Source organism: Lepidochelys kempii, chromosome 8 (assembly GCF_965140265.1).
Source record: "Lepidochelys kempii isolate rLepKem1 chromosome 8, rLepKem1.hap2, whole genome shotgun sequence".
Lineage (NCBI taxonomy): Eukaryota > Metazoa > Chordata > Testudines > Cheloniidae > Lepidochelys > Lepidochelys kempii.
The window spans coordinates 30,891,254-30,913,427 of NC_133263.1; the positions used below are offsets into that span (position 1 = coordinate 30,891,254).

Consider the following 22,174-nt stretch of genomic DNA (forward strand, 5'->3'; position numbering starts at 1 on the left):
TGACTTTGCTATACTAGCAAATTTAATCTCTTTAGTTCAGCCGCCGTGTAGCTCCTCCACAAGAAGCTATAATGGAAGCTATCGTGCAGGAAGGGCTCAGTGGCTTTTAACACTGTCACTTACCTCTGTGTTAAAAATGCCAGTGCTCACAACAGCCTTGTCAGTGCTAGTACTCCCACTGTTGCTACCACAGGTGGGAACTTTTTGCCAAAGGAAGTATTGTACATCAGGCCTAATTGACTGATTGGCTTCATTAACCTCAGCTCCAAGAACTTTGCCTCACTGTACAAGTAACAAATAAGGTTCTATTCCATACTTTGTAGGAATAGCTAAGCTTGTTGCTCTCTGGGCTTCATATTGGAGCCGAGCAAGCCTCAGTAACTTGGAAAGGGCACCTAGTCTGCTCCAATGAGCTGCTAGTTGCTCAGTGTTCCCACTTCTGACCATTTATAAAACAAATCTGTCATGCTCCTGGGAACTTGACGACAACAACAACAGTGACTCTGCATGGCGTTGTAGAGGAATATGCCAAGAGTGGAATGCTTTTGCTCATCACATTGTACAAGGTTCCCAGAATAGTCATAGGCACAGATTTAAGCACTATGGACAGATGGAAATGCAGCACTGTCATAGAGCTTCTATAGGGTGCATGCTGTTGAGGGCAAGACTTGGATTGTTAGCTAAAATAGTAACAAGATACTTCATCTAAAGTCCATTGTGTTTTCAGGACATTGGGGACTGTTTAACCAATTTCGCAATCATGAAGTGTTGCATAACATGAAAAAATTTCAAGTTTTCTATGCAATATTATGCAGTCTTTAATCAGTACTCTTGTTATTGATTTCATGCACTTAGTCTTTGATTTTTGACTACTAGCTTATCATTAAAACCTTGCATATTAACCAAATCAGCACCTTGTTCCAGGCTATTAAATCTATATGAAACAGCATCTAATCTACAATCAAAGGTTTGTGTACATAATTGAACTGCAGTAAATATATCCAGAGTGATTTAAGAAGTAGCAGTAGTTGCAGACAATTTGCCAGAAACAAAAACTCTTTTGGCTAGAGATGTTGTACAGAGGAGTGCTTGTAGGAGGCTGCAATGAATATGAAAGTCTCTTTATCATATTTCTAGTTGGTTGTATTATAGCTGGTAAGTCACAAGTTACAAAGCCAAAAGGAAAGTGTTAGGATAAAAATGCTTGTATGGGAAGGAACAGGTAATGTTACTGACGAGCAGTATAGGGAATATGCTGGGTTAACTCCAAGAAATTACGCAGTGTAAGTATATTCAGTATCTGTGTGCAACTGAACTGAGCATATAGGTGTGGGGTCTACAGAGATACCAGCAAGCGGTACACAGCACATCAGGCTGTGAAGATTTGAACTCCTCCTCATCTCCAGGCAACACCAGGTGTTGCCAACTGTGACAACATCCAGAGATTTCAAGCAGCAGCACCCTAAATCTAATTCTGATCTTACTGAGGGTATTACTTGGTTCAATCTGTTTTCTGCCTAATGCTTTTAGCTAAGATCTATTAGTCTCCAGCCAAATATTTCCTTTGCTGGATAAACAGAGCTCTCCATCATTCTATTCCAGCATATTCAGAGCCAGAGAATCAATCCAAGTATTTCAAACCTACCGTGGGAGGAGAGTAGCTAACTGACTCTTAAAATAATCTTTTAAAGGGATATGAGACATTTAACTCCTCTGTATTGGGAGGATTCCTCTGGGGCTAGGCATGTCAACCTTCTTTTGGGTCTGTTATAGCAACCCCTCATACTGATTCAAAGAAGGGCACTGGATTGAGTATGCTCCAGGAGTAAAAGGGTTAAGGGAGCATCCAGCATTGTACATCATTCCAGACAGGATGTGACCTAGGTGTAGCCATGGCCTTAATCTCTGTACTCCTCTTCTGTGGGTTTTGGGATGGGAGAGTGGACTGCTGCTTTTAAGCACATGAGGTAAGGGCTGCCAATCAGTGCATCTTCGCTCCCTGGTGTGTTACTGGCAATTTGCTTGGGGCACAGGAACCTCAGAGAACCTCCTTTCCTTCCCCTGCCAACACAGTTATCCCTGTAGTAACATTAATGTGGCTCTTGGTAGTTTTGTGTAGGATCTACATGTTGTTAAAAACAAACTAACTGTGTCATCTGCAATGCTTAATTTAAAAAGACGACAACAACAACAAAAAAACAAAAAAAACTTTTAAACTCAATGTGAGCTTCACCCAGAATGGTGAAATCAAAGTCAGCCATTATAACCACCCATCAAGTGTATTTAGTCGATTCAGTCAGTTATCTTGAGCACAGAGTCCTCTTTCTCAGTGCTATTTGAGGTGCTGTTTGTATGAGAGACAGTGTTTTGACAATGCTAAAATGAGCTCTGACACAGCGTTCAAGCAGAAGCTTCGATGCTTGAGGCTGGTGAAATGAGTAAATAAAGTTTAACCATGGAGAGGATGTTTGTTGTTTATAACCTCAGTTGCCATCTCTTTCCTAAATTAATATCGTTGGCATCTCTCAAACAGCTTTCATATAATAATGCTATGGCAAAACTAGTAATGAACTACTAGTTACGAATTATTTATCCGAACACTTTTATATAAAATTCTGTGTAAAAAGCATTAAACATAAAGATTCTTGTCTGAATAATTCCATATGGGCTGGTGTGGTGGTGATGCATCTGGATGGTCATTAAGGGCATATCTACGCAGGAACACTCAGGAAAGTTAAGGTGAGTGAAACAAAGCTGTGAATTAAAAGTGCACTAGTGGATAGGTAACAAGGGCTCTTTAATTCTTCAAAAGGCCTTCTGAAAACTGCTGTCAATGAACAAACTTCTATGCAAGGCATAGGTTTCTGCCTTTTGATTGTCAAAACAGATTTTCTAGATAGAACTCTTTTTTAACTCTTTATTTACTCTCTCTTACATGCTTTCTAATAGTTTGGAGAGATGCTCATTATGTATAATGAAAATCCCTTATCTGGCATATGTTTGAACTGCATTAAGTGTTTTGGGCCCTTTGCATGTCACATCAGGTTATAATCACTTTTTTTACAAGACCTGTACAACTACTAACGAAAACGGCTTTTAGGCTTCAGATCATTTGTTTCTTCAACCTTGGGGAATAATTTTCTTTTTTGTCAGGGAAAAACTACTGTGACTACTTTTACCACCATTCTTCATTTTGGTGTCCTTGCAGTGCATTGGTAGCTTTCCGTTATTTTATTTTTGTGAGTCCTATAATCCCAATCAGTGCAGTCCTTGAAAAATCACTTAGGATATCTTGATCCTTGGAATTCTCCAGGTCATGCAAATCTTCAAACAGTTACCTTTCCCACACCATAATCTGCACTACACCCGTACTTAAAATTACATTTTCCTCACGGACAAGACAGCTCCTCTGAGGGCATTAAAATGAAGACTCTTCTTAAAGCAGTAGTACTGCTTTTGTTGCACAGCTGACGCAAACACATTTTCCAGCGTATTATTTTTGTCCATGCTGGACAGCGTGATGCAGAAGCGATAGTGGTGCTTTTGGGAACATCAGTGTTGGAGGTAATCTAGTTTCCCATCTGATATTGTATTAAAGTGGCTACCCGTAGATTTTTATTTTTTTTAAAATGGAGGGAATAATTTACATAACTATTCACTTTCTGTGCAGGAAAACTGCTATGAACTAAAAGCACAGATTAACTTGAGTTTTATAAATGAAAATGTGTTTGTAATTATGGTAATAAATTATATTACTTAAATAGTTATATCCTCAAAGCAAAGCACAGGTTCTTTGAGTGGAGCACCCCACAAATGTAGCAAACTTTAATGCTCAAAATATTCTTTCCCTTGGTAAGAAGAAAATAGATTTCACCTCCAATAAAATAAAAGAAAAATCTTACTGTGGGGAAGTACTTGTGCTGTTTTTTGGCTAAAAGATTGTGTGTACAGTTGCCACAATATAAACATTAGCTGAGCTTTTGTGGTGGTTAGAGGTTGCTTGTAATTATTAGAATTGGGAGCACTGGCTGTTGGGAATCTGAAAGGACAGGAAGAAGGGGGGAGGAGTTGAAGAGGCTGAGGGAGAGCTACTGAGAGTGCAGCAGCAGCTTGGAAAAGAGGTTTCCACTTTAAAAAATAAAGTCCTGTTGAAATTGGTTAGTACCTTGCCTGGCTACTACAACAGCTCTCCCCCATGCTGCTCCAAACTGATAGTCCCGCTGAAGGTGAGCAGTGAGCCTGTGCTGTCAGAGCCCATGCTAAGTATAACACAGGCAAGAGAATTTGCAGCTCGGCAAGGCAAGTCAGTACTTTGTTTGGAAAAATCTAAACTTGACTGTTTCCCCATTTTCCGGTGTTACTGATAAAGGTGTTTTTGTTGACCACACACTGGTATTTCTATTTACCATTTTAACTGTTTGAATACATTTTTTGCTGGTTAATATCTAATTTTGTTTGTAAAATAGCAAAGGATTCTTTTGATTCACCTGATAAGATGTATGGCTTTTTGGGGTCTTAACCCAAGAAGCTGACTTGATTTTGTTTCTTCCTTGTGACTCAAAAAAGCCTTCTAAATCTTTTTTATTGATGGAAAATCTTTATTAAGTAAGGCTGCAGACAAGGAAACTGAACTATGGAAACAGGCAACGCAGCAGAAGTTGCACAATTATTGGCTGTTGATCCCTTTTAAAAAAAACAAATAACTGCCCCTCTCGGGTGAGGGGGGGAGCAGACAATCTCCATCTTTTCAGAGTGCTAGATAAAAGCACCAGCTTTATATTTGTATTAAAATTTATAGGCCACAAAAACTCTTTATATTTGCCCTTCAGACAAGTATTGAGTGGCTCAGTCTTGTTAGCATTTGATTCCTGCTAACACTGTTTGTCTAACAGAAAAAATACAAATTCATAAACATTTCCTCTTGCTTCAACTTGTCAGTGGTGTTGTGCGTGATAAACTAGACAAAAAGATATCAATAACAGGTCCATTGTATCACAGCTGTGAGAAGAACAAAAAGCTTCTACCTATTTTTAAAAGAAAAGTTGAGTTGAAAAACTAATAACTTATGTAGGGTCGGCTTACTTCATGTTGCACCCTGCCATCCTGAATTGTTGGAGAGGTTGGGCAGTCTGTGGTGGGTTGAGGTTGCATCCCTGATCCTCTTTGTTAATAGCCATTGATGCACTTCTCCTCTGTGAACTTCTCTCATTCTTTTTTGAGCCTAGTTATACTTCTGGACTTCATAACAGCCCCTGGCAACAAGTTCCACAAGTTGAATGCCTTGTGTGAAGCACTTCCTCATGTTTGTTTTAAACCTATTGCCTATTAATTTCATTGGGTGATCCCTGGTTCTTACGTTATGTGAAGGGGGAAATAACATTTCCCTATTTGCTTTCTCCATATCATTGATTTTTATAGACCTCCTATCACATTCCCTCTTAGTCATGCCTTTTCCAAGCTGAACAATCCCAGTCTTTTTAATCTTTCCATATTTGGAAGTTGTTCCATACCCCTGATCATTTTGCTTGCCTTTCTATATACTTTTTACAACACTGTCTTTTTTTTAGATCAGAACTGCACTCAGTATTCATGATGTGGGTGTACCATGGATTTATGTAGTGGCATCATATTCTCTATCTTATCTATCCCTTTCCTAATGGTTCCTAATATTGTTAGCTTTTTTGATGACTGCTGCATATGGAGCAGATGTTTTCAGAGAACTATCCACAATGGCTCTTACATTTTAGACCACCTTCCACACGTAGAATTAGGAAAAGCTGACAGAGCATCATTCCTTTGTTTCCCAAAGCCCCCTTGAGCCAATATTGCAGGCCAAATCCTTTCTGTAGGCATGTCCCTCTTGATATTTGAATGGACAATTACTTTTAGAAGTATATACAGGAGGCATGATATACCAATACGATAGTTATAAGAGTCATATTAACTATATATTTATGCCTGAACTGTAACTCCGTGTTTTAACTGTCTAATGGTAGTTTTTGGACTTGATTCTCCTGGGTTTTGGATACCATCTTATATGGAAAACTTTTACACAGCAGTCTTGTTACCTGAGTATCTTGCATTACTTTCACACAGTACCATATTATGCCACAGTGTCTTGGAGAAAATTGTTCAGAACAACTGCAGTTAAAAAAACAACCTAGTGCCTGGAGTGAACAGCTGTGTGTTGTGAGGAACAGCACACAGCAAAGATAGTGATAAAATGGGCAATATAGAGAGGAGACCTGGGAGAGAGGTTGTGGTGAAGTTTTCTTTCCCTGGGAAGGGAACTACAGAGGAGCCAGCTGGAAGGAGCTTGCACCCTGGGACAGTTCCTGAAAGGAGCAGGCAGCTGGTGATAGGGAGACCCCCTAAAGCAGATCTGGGAGAAGGGATCCCAGGGAAGAAGTCCTGAGGGTCAGAAGCTCGGGAGGAGCCAGACCTCCAGGGAGAAAGCTCTTTAACAGAGTGAGAGAGAATTCTGCAGAGTCTGGAAGAGGAGTGAAGAGTCTGCAGAGGATTGATCCCAGGAAAGAGGGAAGAGTTTTTGTTCCTTTTGAGCTTTGAATGTGGCCATTGTTGTGACCTGGCCAGAGGGGCATGTCACTGCACAGATCTCTGAAGTCTGTAGGAGGTAAAGGAGGCAGAGGGGATGTGTCTTAGCATAAGGAGGTTCTCCAGGATGGTGAGTTAGTCCTACTTCAGATTCAGCTCAGCCTGTTGGCTCCAAATGTGCATTGTTCATCTGTTCTGTGGGCAGTGCCTTTGTATGTCCTAGGGAAGGCTACAGGGTTTTTTAGATTTATTTTGTTATGTATCTTTGATTTTTGTCTGCTGAAATGTTCTGGTAGAAAGACTTTGACAGGTCCTCAGGAGCAGAGCTGAGTTTGACTAGGTAAGCAAGTGGACAGTAGCATTGCACTCATTTTGTTAAGTTTTCAAATGGGTCAAACTGAACTGCCCAGTGTCTCTCTTATTTCTGTCCTTCCTTCCTTCTGGTCTTACACCTAAGCTTATTCTGCTGCTCTAAAATATGTATTGCAACAGGCACACGTAGCTCTGAAGAAATGCTAGAGCGATTTGTAATGAGGGGAGATTAGAAATGGAACTGAACCATCACTCTGGATCTCAGTCCTCTTGACTGTAGGACTCTTCATTGAGATTGTCAAGTGTGGTTAAAATGTAAAACAAATTTCGAAGTCTATGAATGCTTTCAGGTTCCACAAATCCATCTTAACTGAAACCACATATCAGTGTCGACCCTTTGATTTTCCACTAACAATCCCTTTATACAGTGCCACCTTGTGGTTATGCCATAATGCCTTTCATTGTCAATACGCATTTGCTACCATTCTTTTCACTGACCTCTTGAAGAATTCATTCTTTTCTTTACCACAATGTACAGTTGGAATTTTCTTTACATTAAGAAAGAAGTAGTGATGGATTTAAAAAAAAAACTGGACTGTTCTGATACACCAGGGTTAGGTGCTTCGCACCATCCACCATGCCTGATGATGGATTCTGATCTTTCAGGATTTAAATCCTGTCTGTCCTGCAATGACCTCATCCCCCTAAGCAGAAGCTATGGCCCCTGCCCATTTGGCTTAGCAGAAAGCTACATACTAGACCTATATTCAGTTTGCTTTTCCTTCTCCTTCTGAACCTGTAAGTCCTGAGTCGCTCATATTAAACTCCATCTAATTATTGTTTGTAGTGTTGTAGCCATGCTGGTCCCAGGGTATTAGACAAGGTAGGTGAGTTCATATCTTTTCTTGGACCAAAATCTGTTGTAGAAAGACACAAGCTTTTGAGCTTACACAGAAGAAGAGCTCTGTGTAAGTGCAGAAGCTTCTCTTTCAACAACATAAGTTTCGTCCAATAAAAAAAAATTACCTTATTGCCCATGAGTTTACCACAAATCTTGAGAACACAGTGGCTGCCAAACCAGATTTACTGCTGAACTCAATCTTGACTAGCATTACCCCCTCAAGCAGGAACCTCACACCTAAATCTGGCAGTGGGGGAAAAGGCAGCATTGAAAAGGAAATTGGTGCCAAAGACCCCAGCACTGAAGACTGGTGTGGAGAGGGAGGGCTGCATGAAATATGAACAGAAGCACAGCTCCAGACACAACTCACCTCACAAAGAGGATCTAAAATACCCATCCTCTAACGACAAACCTTGCAACCACTTGATTACCTGAGGGGCTCAGAACCAAGGCTGGCTGCTAGTGCAGTGCAGGAATGCTGTGGTGCAGTAATGACCTAGATGCTGGCCCTGGCCCCACAGACTTGAGCATTGCTGGTATAACTCATCATGGTCTCAAGGTCCATTCTGGCAGAGGTGTCTATATCTCTTCCTTGAGACATCCTCAGTCCTGAGACTGTTTGTTTCAGCACCCCCATGCTAAGGTCATGCCATTCAAGGAAATACTATCACCTTCACCAAGCCGTTCATTATCACCAGTGTTGAGCAGAGATTAATCTCCCCTGTGAGGGTGAATTCGGAGGAGGTCCCACAGAAAGCCTATCGGTTTAGAGTGCCGACACAGCCTAAATACATATGGCACTGGCAGACCAACCTCAACCAAGCTCATACCTGTACAGTGTTCCACCTTGGCCATCCCGGGGACCACCTTCACACACCTGAAAGCTGATCCCTTTCCCACCTGTTGAAGGAGATCTCCTTCCCCCTCGACATCACTAGCCAGACCTCCCATGCAAGAGCCAAATAATGGTCACCACAAACTGAGTGAGGTGGCACTAGAAGAAAACTAACAGCCTCATTCAACACCTGAGGAATAATCATTGTCACTAGATGAAGCAGTAACACCGCACCAGATGATTTTGAAATATTGCAGGACCTATTGGCTTGAATCACAGAAACCATAGATATCAAGACCTGGATAATCCAGGAAAACTCCCACAAGCTCTTTGACATCCTGACCCCTTTAAGTCCAGCCAAGACTGGACTCCCCATTAATGAGCCAGTGAGGGGAGACTGTGAGACTCCAGATACTCTTCTTCCAATATCTAAGAGGACTGAGAACAGCTACGAAGTACCAGACAGAGGTTTTGAACAATTTTATGTCCATTCTAACCTATGACCTCTGGTGGTATCTGTGATACAAGAAAAATCCAAATCCATAAAGGAAGAACCTAAAACCACAATCAAGCTCTGTTGGTGAAATATAAATTTCTTATGAGATAGTGGCCCTGTCCTATCCAAGGTCCCAAAGGATACAGGGTTGAACAGCCTTACAAGTGGCAATGGATGAGTCGGACATGGTTGCCAGGTCAATGGCCACCATGCTTGTGACACTATGAAGAGTCTTCTGGCTGCAAGCATCAGGTGTTCCTAAGGAGGTGCTAGGTATCATAGAAGACTTGTCATTTGATGGGATGGAGCTTTTCAGTTTCTGAGTGGATGGAGTACTCCACTCAAGGATTCTAGGGCCACGCTGCAATCCCAAGTAACCCAAGTTAAGGTAGCTAGCTCTTTTAGATGTTGTCAATGTGGATCCCACAACCCACACTCCATCCCTGCATTTTGGGGTCCTTGGTAAACACTGGTTTTGGACTGTGAAGGTATTGAGGGAAGGCTGCTGCTTTTCACCCTTAGTGCTCTCTCTCAGAATTGTGAGGAATCACAAAGTATATGTGGCCCCAAAAGGTAGTGCTATTGAAAAGACTACAGTTTTGCATGCATGAGGTGCATGTGTCCTCCTGTGGGATCAACATCTTGAAGCCCATCAGTTTACCCTAAGATAAGTAACCACTTCTTCTCAACAAAGGTCACCCAGAATCTGCTCAAGGCCATAATTCACAGGGACTATTGTAATTTCAAAACTGTTTTAGACTAACATGAAAAGTTGTAAAATTAGATATCGGACACTTGGGATTATGATGTAGTCGCTCTTAAGTTTTAAAATCAGCAGCTTGTTAAAAAGAAAGTAAAAAATCTTGCCACTCTATCTTCAGAGTGTGTTAAGAGCACATTGTACTAGTTGACTTTGGTAGTTCTGCAGCCAGAAAGGATAATTGGATTTGTAAACTAAAGACCTGAGTCTAGAGCATCTTGTGGAGAAACCTTCACCAATTTTCAGATATTCTGTACCAGAGGAGTCCTACTGCCCCTGTCACCTTTTAATAATGAATTAAACATAGTTTATTCCCTTTACTTGGTTTTGAACTCAATCTCCGAGAAGCACTAGATAAGTTTCAGTGACTTCAAGGTGACTGAATGTATGGCTTTCAGCTTAATGGGAAAACAGACTGGAAAGTCAATTTTGCTTTGTCCTAAGCAAGATAAATTTATTTTTCTTGCATTTGTTCATTTCTATACTTATTTGTAGATTGCACTTTTGTAATTTCATTCTAAGCATTGCTTCAAAATAATATGAAGTCTTCAGAAAATGTTGCTACTTGATACCTGACCACAGTGTGAGTTTATTGCTTAAGGCCTTTCTAAGCTACTTGATTTTCAAGCATTACAGACTACAATGAAACTGCTAAAGTGTCTATTAATACATAACATACTGCAAAGCTTTTACTGTTGACAAGTAAATAGAAGTTCGGAATGGGTTGCAGTTAGTTTGTAAATGCAATTGGAACACTGCTTCTTCTGAAGTCTTCAAATACAGGTTTCTGTAAAATTCACCAAGAAAAGTATCAGGAGTTCCAAAAGGAATATTCATGCTTTGTTTGAAAGTTCTTAGGGTATTAATGATGGGAAAAAATAACTGAAAGAATGTCCACATATGAGAGGCTATTTCAACACAGTGTGGGCTCTTTGAACGCTGCTAAGATAGGCAATCCTCTTGGGCAATCTAAATGTGCCCAGACGTATAGGCAATGGGCTCATGCTTTTATGAATTTACGCATAAACAAATAAATATATAAAAACTTCTTAGTGTGGGCTTTTCTTTTCTCTAATCTCAAAACCAAATAGCTAAAAAAGAAAACATAAACACAGCTTAAATCCAATTTTTCCCTTTGTTATATAAAGAGTATTTTTTTAATGCGGAGTTTGTTCCAAATGACCACACAGCTTCTTGACAGATTTGTCCAATGGACGTTGTCAGAGGGCAAAACATGGTTTTCTTACCTGCTGAAAGTTCTATAAATTTCAACTTACTAGGTCATAAATAAGTTTCTAGTGATGGTGAACCCAAAAAGAATCCAATTATATGTCCAATTGTAACAAAATATCAAGAATGTCTTCCAGCGTTATTCAACTGGGTAAGTTTTTTGTAGAAAATCCTCATTTTATCTTAATATTTTACAAAAATAAATATGATTAGGATAGGCTGTTTTAAAATACTAGTTTTGTTGACATATGCATATTCTGATGAGACTTTCTTAGCTTGTATAGAATGCTTGATTTTATTCCATGAAATGCAAAATGTTTGCTGTAGGGAAAATATTTTTAGTTGAAGTGCACCATTTTACTTCTATTGGACCAAAATACAGTATAAAAATCAGATGGCACTGCGCCAAAAACTGTGATCCAAGCATGGCCAAACCTTGGGGAATCTCCGATCTGGGTCCAAACGTCACATCTGACTGTTTTGTAATGTCCAAAATGCTAGTGCAAAAAGGAGTACTTGTGACACCTTAGAGACTAACCAATTTATTTGATCATAAGCTTTCGTGAGCTACAGCTCACTTCATCGGATGCATAAAGTGGAAAATACAGTGAGGAGATTTATATCTATCAACTTCATGAAAAAAACTTGTACAGATAGAGACCGACATCTTCCTTTCCAAATGCAAACAGATGGACATCATACCAAAAGGACTGAAGGTAAAAAATCCATTACAATCTACATACCACACAGACTATGCTGACAGCTTGTGCCACATGCTCTCAAAGAAACTGCGGAACCACCTGATCAACATCCTCTGCAGCAAATAGGGAAAGATTAAGAATGAGCTCTCAAAACTGGATACTCTCATAAAAAACCAACCTTCCACACAAACTTCCTCATGGCTGGACTTTACTAAAACTAGACAAGCCATTTACAACACACACTTTGCTTCTCTACAAAAGAAAAAGGACACTAAATTATCTAAACTACTACATGCCACAAGGGGCCACAGCAATGGTTCCCTTAACCCACCCAGCAATATTGTTAATCTATCCAACTATACTCTTAACCCAGCAGAAGAATCTGTCCTATCTCGGGGCCTCTCCTTCTGCCCTTCCACCCCCACAAATGTGATACAGTTCTGTGGTGACCTAGAATCCTATTTTCGACGTCTCCGACTCAAGGAATATTTCCAACACACCTCTGAACAACATACTAATCCACAGAGACCTTCCTACCAACACTACAAAAAGAAGGATTCTAGGTGGACTCCTCCTGAAGGTCGAAACAGCAGACTGGACTTCTACATAGAGTGCTTCCGCCGACGTGCACGGGCTGAAATTGTAGAAAAGCAGCATCACTTGCCCCATAACCTCAGCTGTGCAGAACACAATGCCATCCACAGCCTCAGAAACAACTCTGACATCATAATCAAAAAGGCTGACAAAGGAGGTGCTGTTGTCATCATGAATAGGTCGGAATATGAACAAGAGGCTGCTAGGCAGCTCTCCAACACCACTTTCTACAAGCCATTACCCTCTGATCCCACTGAGGGTTACCAAAAGAAACTACAGCATTTGCTCAAGAAACTCCCTGAAAAAGCACAAGAACAAATCCGCACAGACACACCCCTGGAACCCCGACCTGGGGTATTCTATCTGCTACCCAAGACCCATAAACCTGGAAATCCTGGGCACCCCATCATCTCAGGCATTGGCACCCTGACAGCAGGATTGTCTGGCTATGTAGACTCCCTCCTCAGGCCCTACGCTACCAGCACTCCTAGCTATCTTTGAGACACCACTGACTTCCTGAGGAAACTACAGTCCATCGGTGATCTTCCTGAAAACACCATCCTGGCCACTATGGATGTAGAAACCCTCTACACCAACATTCCACACAACGATGGACTACAAGCCGTCAGGAACACTATCCTCGATAATGTCATGGCAAACCTGGTGGCTGAACATTGTGACTTTGTCCTTACCCATAACTATTTTACATTTGGGGACAATGTATACCTTCAAATCAGTGGCACTGCTATGGGTACCCGCTTGGCCCCACAGTATGCCAACATTTTTATGGCTGACTTAGAACAATGCTTCCTCAGCTCTCGTCCCCTAATGCCCCTACTCTACTTGCGCTACATTGATGACATCTTCATCATCTGGACCCATGGTAAAGAAGCCCTTGAGGAATGCCACCATGATTTCAACAATTTCCATTCCACCATCAACCTCAGCCTGGACCAGTCCACACAAGAGATCCACTTCCTGGACACTATGGTGCTAATAAGCGATGGTCACATAAACGCCACCTTATACAAGAAACCTACTGACTGCTATTCCTACCTACATGCCTCCAGCTTTCACCCTGACCACACCACACGATCCATTGTCTACAGCCAAGCTCTACGATACAACTGCATTTGCTCCAACCCCTCAGACAGAGACAAACACCTACAAGATCTCTATCAAGCATTCTTACAACTACAATACCCACCTGCCGAAGTGAAGAAACAGACTGACAGAGACAGAAGAGTACCCAGAAGTCACCTACTACAGGACAGGCCCAACAAAGAAAATAATAGAACGCCACTAGCCGTCACCTTCAGCCCCCAACTAAATCCTCTCCAACGCATTATCAAGGATCTACAACCTATCCTGATGGACGACCCAACACTCTCACAAATCTTGGGAGACAGGCTAGTCCTTGCCTATGGACAGCCCCCCAACCTGAAGCAAATACTCACCAGCAACCACACAAGAGAACCACTAACCCAGGAACCTATCCTTGCAACAAAGCCCGTTGCCAACTGTGCCCACATATCTATTCAGGGGACACCATCATAGGGCCTAATCACATCAGCCACACTATCAGAGGCTCGTTCACCTGCACATCTACCAATGTGATATATGCCATCATGTGCCAGCAATGCCCCTCTGCCATGTACATTGGTGAAACTGGACAGTCTCTACGTAAAAGAATAAATGGACACAAATCAGATGTCAAGAATTATAACATTCATAAACCAGTCGGAGAACACTTCAATCTCTCTGGTCACTCGATTTCTGATCTAAAAGTGACTATTCAACAAAAAAACTTCGAAAACAGACTCCAACGAGAGACTGCTGAATTGGAATTAATTTGCAAATTGGATACAATGAACTTAGGCTTGAATAGAGACTAGGAGTGGTTGAGTCATTATACAAAGTAAAACTATTTCCCCTTGTTTATCCCCCCTCCCTCCGTTCCTCAGAAGTTCTTGTTAACTCCTGGAAATGAGCTGGAAATGGCCTACCTTGATTATCACTTCAAAAGGTTTTCTCTCCCCCCACCCCCGCTCTCCTGCTGGTAATAGCTCATCTTAAGTGGTCACTCTCCTTACAATGTGTATGGTAAACATCCATTTTTGCATGGTCTGTGTGTATATAAATCTCCTTACTGTATTTTCCACTTTATGCATTCGATGAAGTGAGCTGTAGCTCACGAAAGCTTATGCTCAAATAAATTGGTTAGTCTCTAAGGTGCCACAAGTACTCCTTTTCTTTTTGCAAATACAGACTAATACGGCTGCTACTCTGAAACATGAAAATTTAAAGCTGATTTTTCAAGACAGCCACCCCCCACCCTGCATTTGGGGGAGGGGAACTATTTATGGAAAGGGTGTATTGTCATGGGTGAATAGTGTGAAGATTTTGCAATTGGTTACAAATGTATACTACCAAAGGAAGTAAATTATTTTCTCATGGAAGAGATCACAGTTTACCCATCTCATTAAAAATTCCTGGCAACACTGAAGTGAGAATTTCATTTGAGTGCTTTGCCCTTGATGGTAACTGATTCTGGCCCCATCCTGCAATGAACTCCATGTATAAGCGGTCTCCTTTGCCAGTACAGACTTCTGTTGACTCTAGTAGAACTCCACCTGGGTACAAGAGGCTGCCTGAATGGAGCTCATTGAAGTATCGGGACATTTGGAGGTAACAAGCACAATCCAACCTCTTCTGAGGTCAGTGGAGAGATTTCAGTTGTTTTCAGTGGGCGCTAGATGGAGCACAAAAAGAGGCTTAGGTTCTGAGAACAATAGTGAGGTTTTTTGAAAGGACATTTGATGGATTTCTACCTTCCTTTTTTCTGTTTTTGGTATCTATGCCTATAGTCAAATAGACAGGACTGACCCAGATAGACCAGGGACTGTGAGGTATAGGTGTTGAGTTGCTCTCTTTTCTTGTATCAAATCTTAGATTACTTCCAAAAATAGAGCTTGTATTTTCTGGGAAATGACTGTGATTTCTCTGAAAGCTGGATAAATCTGTAGGAGATTCAGACGTGATTGAATTCAAACTGGAACCAGTACAGAGAAGGCTACTAGGATGATCAGAGAAACAGAGACTCTACCTTAGGAGAGGAGACTTAAGGAACTTGGCTTGTTTAGCCTAACAAAATGAAAGATGAGGGGAGATATGATTGCTCTCTGTCAATACATCAGAGGAATGAATGTCAGGCAGGGAGAGGAATTATTTAAGTTAAGCGGCAGTGTTGCCACAAGAAGAAATGGATATAAACTGGCCTCTGATGGTTAGACCAAAGTTTCTAACCATCAGAGAAGTGAAGTTCTGGAACAGCCTTTCAAGGGAAGTAGTGGAGGCAAAAAAACTTAGCTTGTTTTAAGACTCTGCTTGATAAGTTTATGGAGGGGATGGAATGATGCAACTGTCTCTGGTGGCATGTGATCCACCCATGCCTGCTATTAGCAAATATTTCCAGTGGTTGGATATGAGACAGTAGATGGCAAGGGCTCTGAATTACTAAGGAGAATTCTTTCCCAAGTGTCTATTTAGTGGGTCTTTCCCACATCCTCATGGTCTAATGGTTGGTAGTCATTGAAAGTTACCTTATGAGGTTCTAAGATGCTCTGTCCTTGGTGGTACACAGGGGAGCCGAAAAATGATAGGGAAAGCTATAAAGTCAGGCAGGTACGTTGTGTGAGAACAAAGCAAGGATAGCTTCCACATCCTCCTGAGACTATGAGTACCCTATGTTTGAAAGTCAGCGGGGTGCGGGGCAGAACCAGTGACCAACTGGTGTATGCAGCATATTTCCTCTGAAATCTCTTGGATTTCCAAGACGAAATTGTTGCTAGCAGCTTCAGTAATAGTTCCCTGTTTGTTTTCTTTGCCACTAGTGTTAGTATGCAGCTGTGAATGGAGCCCATGGCATCCTGTCTCCTGTGTAAGCCGTCCTGTCAGGTAAGAAAGCTTCAATAGGGCAGCGTGGAGGAGCTCGAGCTACATGTAGAGGCTCTGAGTTTATGGTAATACATAGAGCTGGTTGAAAATTTCAAACAGTTTTAAAAAGAAGTTTGACATGATATGTTTTAAAAGCTTTTTTCTATTATTTTTTTAAGTTAGTGACTTTTAACAATTTTTAAAAGAATATTTGCCCGTTTGGTGGTCTTGTGAAATGTTACTTTAGTTATGGTTTTTCATTTATTGTAAGTGCTAGTGTTGATTGCCCAGCCTACTCATGTGTGGGGTGTTTTTATTTTTGTTTGTTTTAAATAAACCCCCTTTGTGGTGATAAAGTTCTGATTTCAGAGAAAAAAATGGTTGAGGGAATACAACTCAGTGGAAAATTCAGAAAATGAAGTACTTGAAAACTGATAGATTGCCTGTATTCCATCTAGCTTGAAGTCTGTACCATTCTTCTCTATATGGAGTACTGAGGGGAGACAGCTTCTGAAACATCTTGAGTTATATATAACTTGAGCATTTTTCTTTTTCACTCTCCTATTTTTTCCTACATTAGCATAAAGTTTGTCCATGAACATGTCTAGAATATATATATATTCATTCAACAAGCAGGTCAGCAACAACAAAAAATACAGATGAAAAATAATTAGCTGTCATAAATCATAGTTCCTAACAGTAGTGTTAAAATGCACAGGAAAGCTGTACCATGACTAAGGCATGCTCCCTTTGATGAATAATATATGTCCTTTCACAACAACCAGCAGATTTGCACCAATCAGATAACCCAAACTTGTTTCCCTCCATCTGTAATCATGAATAATCAGTCACCAGAACTCCATTGTGCTGCATGCCATGCAGTAAATGCTAAGGGTTGTTGCCACAGTGAATTTAAATTTTTGTGCTTAGAGCTAATAATAAATATATAAATGTAATAAGTGTTATGCAATATTACAATTACAGAGCTGCTTTAGTAAGCTCCATAGGTCACACAAACTTGCTTATGCAAAGTTTGTGCAATTTATACAGACATCGCTAACACAAGTTTTTTAACATTTTGCCACAGTAGCTGTTTTACACATTGATCATAAACCAATGGGATTTTTGAGACAAGTCAGGGACACAACTAAGCACCTAATTACTGGCTGTGTGTGTGTGCAATTGCATAATAACATAAGGAAATGGTCAAAAATGCAGGCAGCTGTCCAATTTGAGTACGATTTCATGGCAATTGCGTGGGCAGACATGCTGCAGAATCTGGTCCTTAATCCTTTCATTGCCTATATTCCATTTTACTGATCTGTATTTTTTTAATGGACTCATTACTTTTATACTGAGGCACTACATGCTATTTAGAAATGGCAGTGGAGATTTTTTTTAAAGCAGCCTATGGGATTTAGATTAATCTTTTGTTAATTTAAACACAAGACTTATATTTAAGTCCCTTCCTCTCTTCTGAAAATCTCAGCCAGTATTTTTGTGATTAATATGATAGAAGAGGTGGAGTATTAAAGAAGCAGCCAGACAACAAACTGTCCTAAGCATACAGGCTTCAAGGACATATGCTCCCTCTCTATCATTTTTTTCTGTTTATTGATGTCAAGAGTTTTAATATTAGAAATATTCATGTAGATAATGATTATAACAGAAGTAGTTTTGTTTATGCCAAAACCAAAAGAGATTTCTAATTGTGTAATTTTATATCCAGATTGGAAATACTGCTACATAATCATGACAAGTGCTTAAACCTGCAACCTTGCAAAAATATTGTCGCTGTCAGTTTTTTTTTAAAGGCAGATTTTCTTAAATGGGCTGAAGAATTGAAGCTTATTTGCCTTTATATGGCATGGGCAAGTGACCTTATAACTGGGTTTTCATTCTACATCTTTCATAAGTCGGGTTTCTTTTTAGTAGATTCCTCTTCACCAAAATATATACATACAATGAAATATGTAATTTAAGGTATTTGTGTAAATTTTCAGTGCAAGTATTATTTTGTCCTGATCTGGTGTGTATTGCCTGTTGATGCTTGTGATGCTGAAAGCATCTGTCTGTTACCTTTGACTTAACAAGGGTAAAAAAAAGATTGTGTGCACAAAGTATTTTAAAAGCCTGAATTAGTACCCCTGTACCTTACCCACAAAGGAGACATGCTTTTACACTAATAATATTAGGTCTAATCATCTTTATTTTGTTGGATGAATGGGGAGCTTTTGGGATTCTGAATGGTACCTAGAAGTGAATGATACCCTAACTCATCAGGAAAGTAGTAATTAGTTAATCTATACTTTTTGTTCTAATTTTACCGCCCTTACTTTGTCATACTGTGCTCCTAGTAGACCAATTGACTCTGATGGATCAACTTATAGTAAGGTATTAATCAGTGAAAAGGTGTTAGAATTGGTCAGTATCTTTTTAAAAACTTAGAAAAACACACACAAGACAAACACAGGGCAGAAAAGTTGATATTGTGTAAGATGCAACCATCTTTGTCCTTTCCATTGCTAGTTGAAACAGCTCCCACTTAATTTCTCAAATACTCCGAGAAGTATCTTGGTAGAAACAAGGAAGACCAAGGTTCAGTATGGTTGATACTTTGTAGAAAATCAAGCAGAAATATTCCCTCCATCTTTGCTCTCTAAAAGAGGCACATCTACGAAGGGAAGCTGTCGTCTGGCTCTGATTCCTGTCCATGTTGGTACAGCATCTAGATGGCTCCTAAGCTCTATCCATGTTGGTACAGCATCTAGATGGCTCCTAAGCACTACAGTTTTACAAATAATAATAAATAATAATAATATGCACTTAGAGAATGGAGTGAGCTAGAAAATAGGCTCTTTGAATGAACTATGCTACTTCATAGAAAAGTACAATTGTTTTCTTTGATCACTCCAATATATTCTACTACAGAAATAGGACTTCAACAGTACTTTTTGGTTTGGATTATTTGAATTTTTTGTTTTATAAACAAGAAGTGGTAGCTATTTAAAAGTGTAAATAAGGTCAAATTAAAAAAGAAATGTCCATTAGATAAGTTTCAAGTAACAGAAAATCCACCTTGCAATAGATACATGAATCAAAATGCTATTAGTGCAACTTTGCTTCTGTCTTTAAATTCCCTAATTGGGGCAAACGGACAAACTGCAGGGAGGGAACTGATCGTGTTTAACTTGGCATTGGGTATGTTTAACACTTCTGTCTTCTATTTAAAAACCATCTTAGCAAACCTCTTTTTTAAAATTAGAACAAAGAAAACCCAATATTCTAAATGATTAATTTATTTTTATTTTAAGAAAAAAGGTGTCAGTCTGGAAAAAAATTAATTGGACCCTTGTGAAGCAACCAGTTCATGTAATTGAAAGAGTTACTAGGGACCAAATACAGTGCAATGCATTTGTTAGTCAATACCACGAATTAATGGCACTTTTGGTGCTACCTCAAAGGCTGTTCACAGTAAATGGGTCTGAAGTGGTGTTTGATAATATAGATTTTCTGCTGTAGAGTCCAGACTCTTATCCCCATGATTTCCCCTGCTTTTAAAGAACTAGCACTACTCTTTGGGATGTTCCTTTAGGCTTTGTCTTCACTACAGACTTTGATCATCATAGAAGAGGACTGTGACCATATGAGTTGTCTGACATGGGGGTAACCAAGACTTCATTGTAATTAAGCCATGTGTTAGCTAGTCATGGCTAAACCCCGATGCAGAAGGAAAGTCTCTAACCATTTCCAGTGCTCAGTTAAAGAAATTCACTTTAAGTGAAGGTCACCTGTATTTGTGATGGGGGGAGGGGAAGGAAGCATAGTAGATGGCAATCCCTGATTAACTATACTAAACAATGGTAATGGGAATTATTCTCAAGGCACAAACCTGTGATACATACAACATTCATCCTTTGTGTATAATATAATAAAGGTCTTTGTTGGATAGCATCAGATGAAGTTGAAGTTTATCTAAAACAAGTAAGCATTGGCATGAACTAGGAATACGTAATGAAGTTAGACAAATTTGGTCAATTAGAATATATTAATGTGCATTTAAGAATTTATTTTTGCCTTCAAGCATTAGTCTTGCACTGTATTGTCACTGAGTTCATCAAAGCTGCAGTTCAATTCATTGACTTCCATTTCTGACTGTATTATTTGTCATTTATAATTTAATTAGACTTCATATATTGGAACTTTCAGTGTTACCAATGATCTTGTACTTCCCTTTTTTAAAATTTATGGACTTCAGTGACATTTTCAAAGAAAATAATGCTGCAGGGGAGGGAAGGAAGCATCTGAAAATGCTGAGAAAGTCGATGAAAATCTACACTGTAAACAGTTGTTAAATATTAATCTGAAGCGCACACAACTGGGAATGTGATGTAAAGCTCTGGGCTCAGGTTTCTGATGGCTAGCTTGTGGTCCAACAAGCTTCACTGCAGACTGGAATAGAAAGTTTCCTTTAAATAGGATGCACAGTGCTGTCCATGGTGCTAAAGGCAGAGAAAATGGGATCCATTGACACAACAGTCAGTCTTCAAAATCCAAATGGTACTACAGTAGTTCCACAAGCCTATAGACCCCATTGACAGATTTCTTGTGGAGGCATCATTCTGCTGTACCCATAATATGACTATATGACTACTAAACCTGTTTCTGTGATTTCAGTATTTCATAGGTTGAGTCCAGCATCACTTTGAACATATGTGCCCTAATGGAGATCAAAGCTTTAAAATGTACTTTGTATTGTTTATGCAGATTTTACATCCTAATGTCTGAGAATGTTTGTTCTTAATTTTTATCTCTCATACACATATGCCCTCCTCTCTATGTGGGCATGAGTTAAGGAAAACTTAGTCTTTCTTTGCCATTTATCATGACAGATCACCAAATTCAGACGCAACATCAAACATGGTTTCCATATTGTACAAAAAGTTGAGCTGAGGTCAGAGTATTTCTGATCTGTCAGTGGTTGGCACTTTGATTTGTTTTTCTAACTCTCTGTGGAGTCTTGATTTGGGATGACTTAGTTGGGATCTATAAGCATTCTAGATAGAGGTTAATCTCTCAAGGCTTTCTTGCCAGTGGTGAGTAGAAAGTACTCAGATTCTACAGTCTAGTGTGGTATAAGTATGCATCATTATTTTGTAATATAGTACAGCTGACAGGCCCCAATTAATTTGGGGCCACAGTGTGTTAAAAACATTGTGTAAAGCATACAGGGAGAGGTAGTCTCTACCCCAAAAAGCTTAATTGGTCACATGTATGGTCAGTGGAAAGGCTAGGGAAGATCCCAGGTCCTCTTTGCCCTATTCACTGTAGATACAGATGCTGTGAGCATGTGCATATAGCTTTGGCTCATTTTTTGAAGGGCATGTTCCCTTTGCTATGGGTCTGCTGCCAAAGCGCCAAGACACTTTTCTGTAGGGAAAAATACCTGCATGTTCTGTGAAAAATGGTGATTTTACCATTAATTGTTAATGGTAAAATTCCTTCCATTATAATGCTTTTTGTATATATAGATTAGTTAGAGATAGCTAAGTCTGTTAATATTCATATATGTGAAAATAAGATACATGTGTATGCTGAAGGGGAGAGTAATAGTCTTAAAATTGAAAACCTTCAAAATTACTCAGAATCCTGGCCAAAATTACAGTTTGGGTTATTACATTTGGTTTATATGAATTTCCCTGGCAGTGTCATTTAGATACCTCAGTAGTCTTCTCTTCTTTTCTTTCTCTCTGTTGATTCTTTGGTGGTGAAATACATTTATTAAGTACAGCTTCAGTAAATGTGTAAACAAGTAGCTAATTCTTTCAATGTCTGTAAACTAGGACATTTCCCT

General features: G+C 39.7%; 1 protein-coding gene across 1 annotated transcript in view; it reads left to right on the top strand.

Annotated features, from left to right (window-relative positions):
• The window catches only part of DOCK2 (dedicator of cytokinesis 2), a 501,787-nt gene that overhangs the window by 140,458 nt on the left and 339,155 nt on the right, over positions 1-22,174 (top strand). The gene's annotated exons all lie outside the window — the stretch shown is intronic.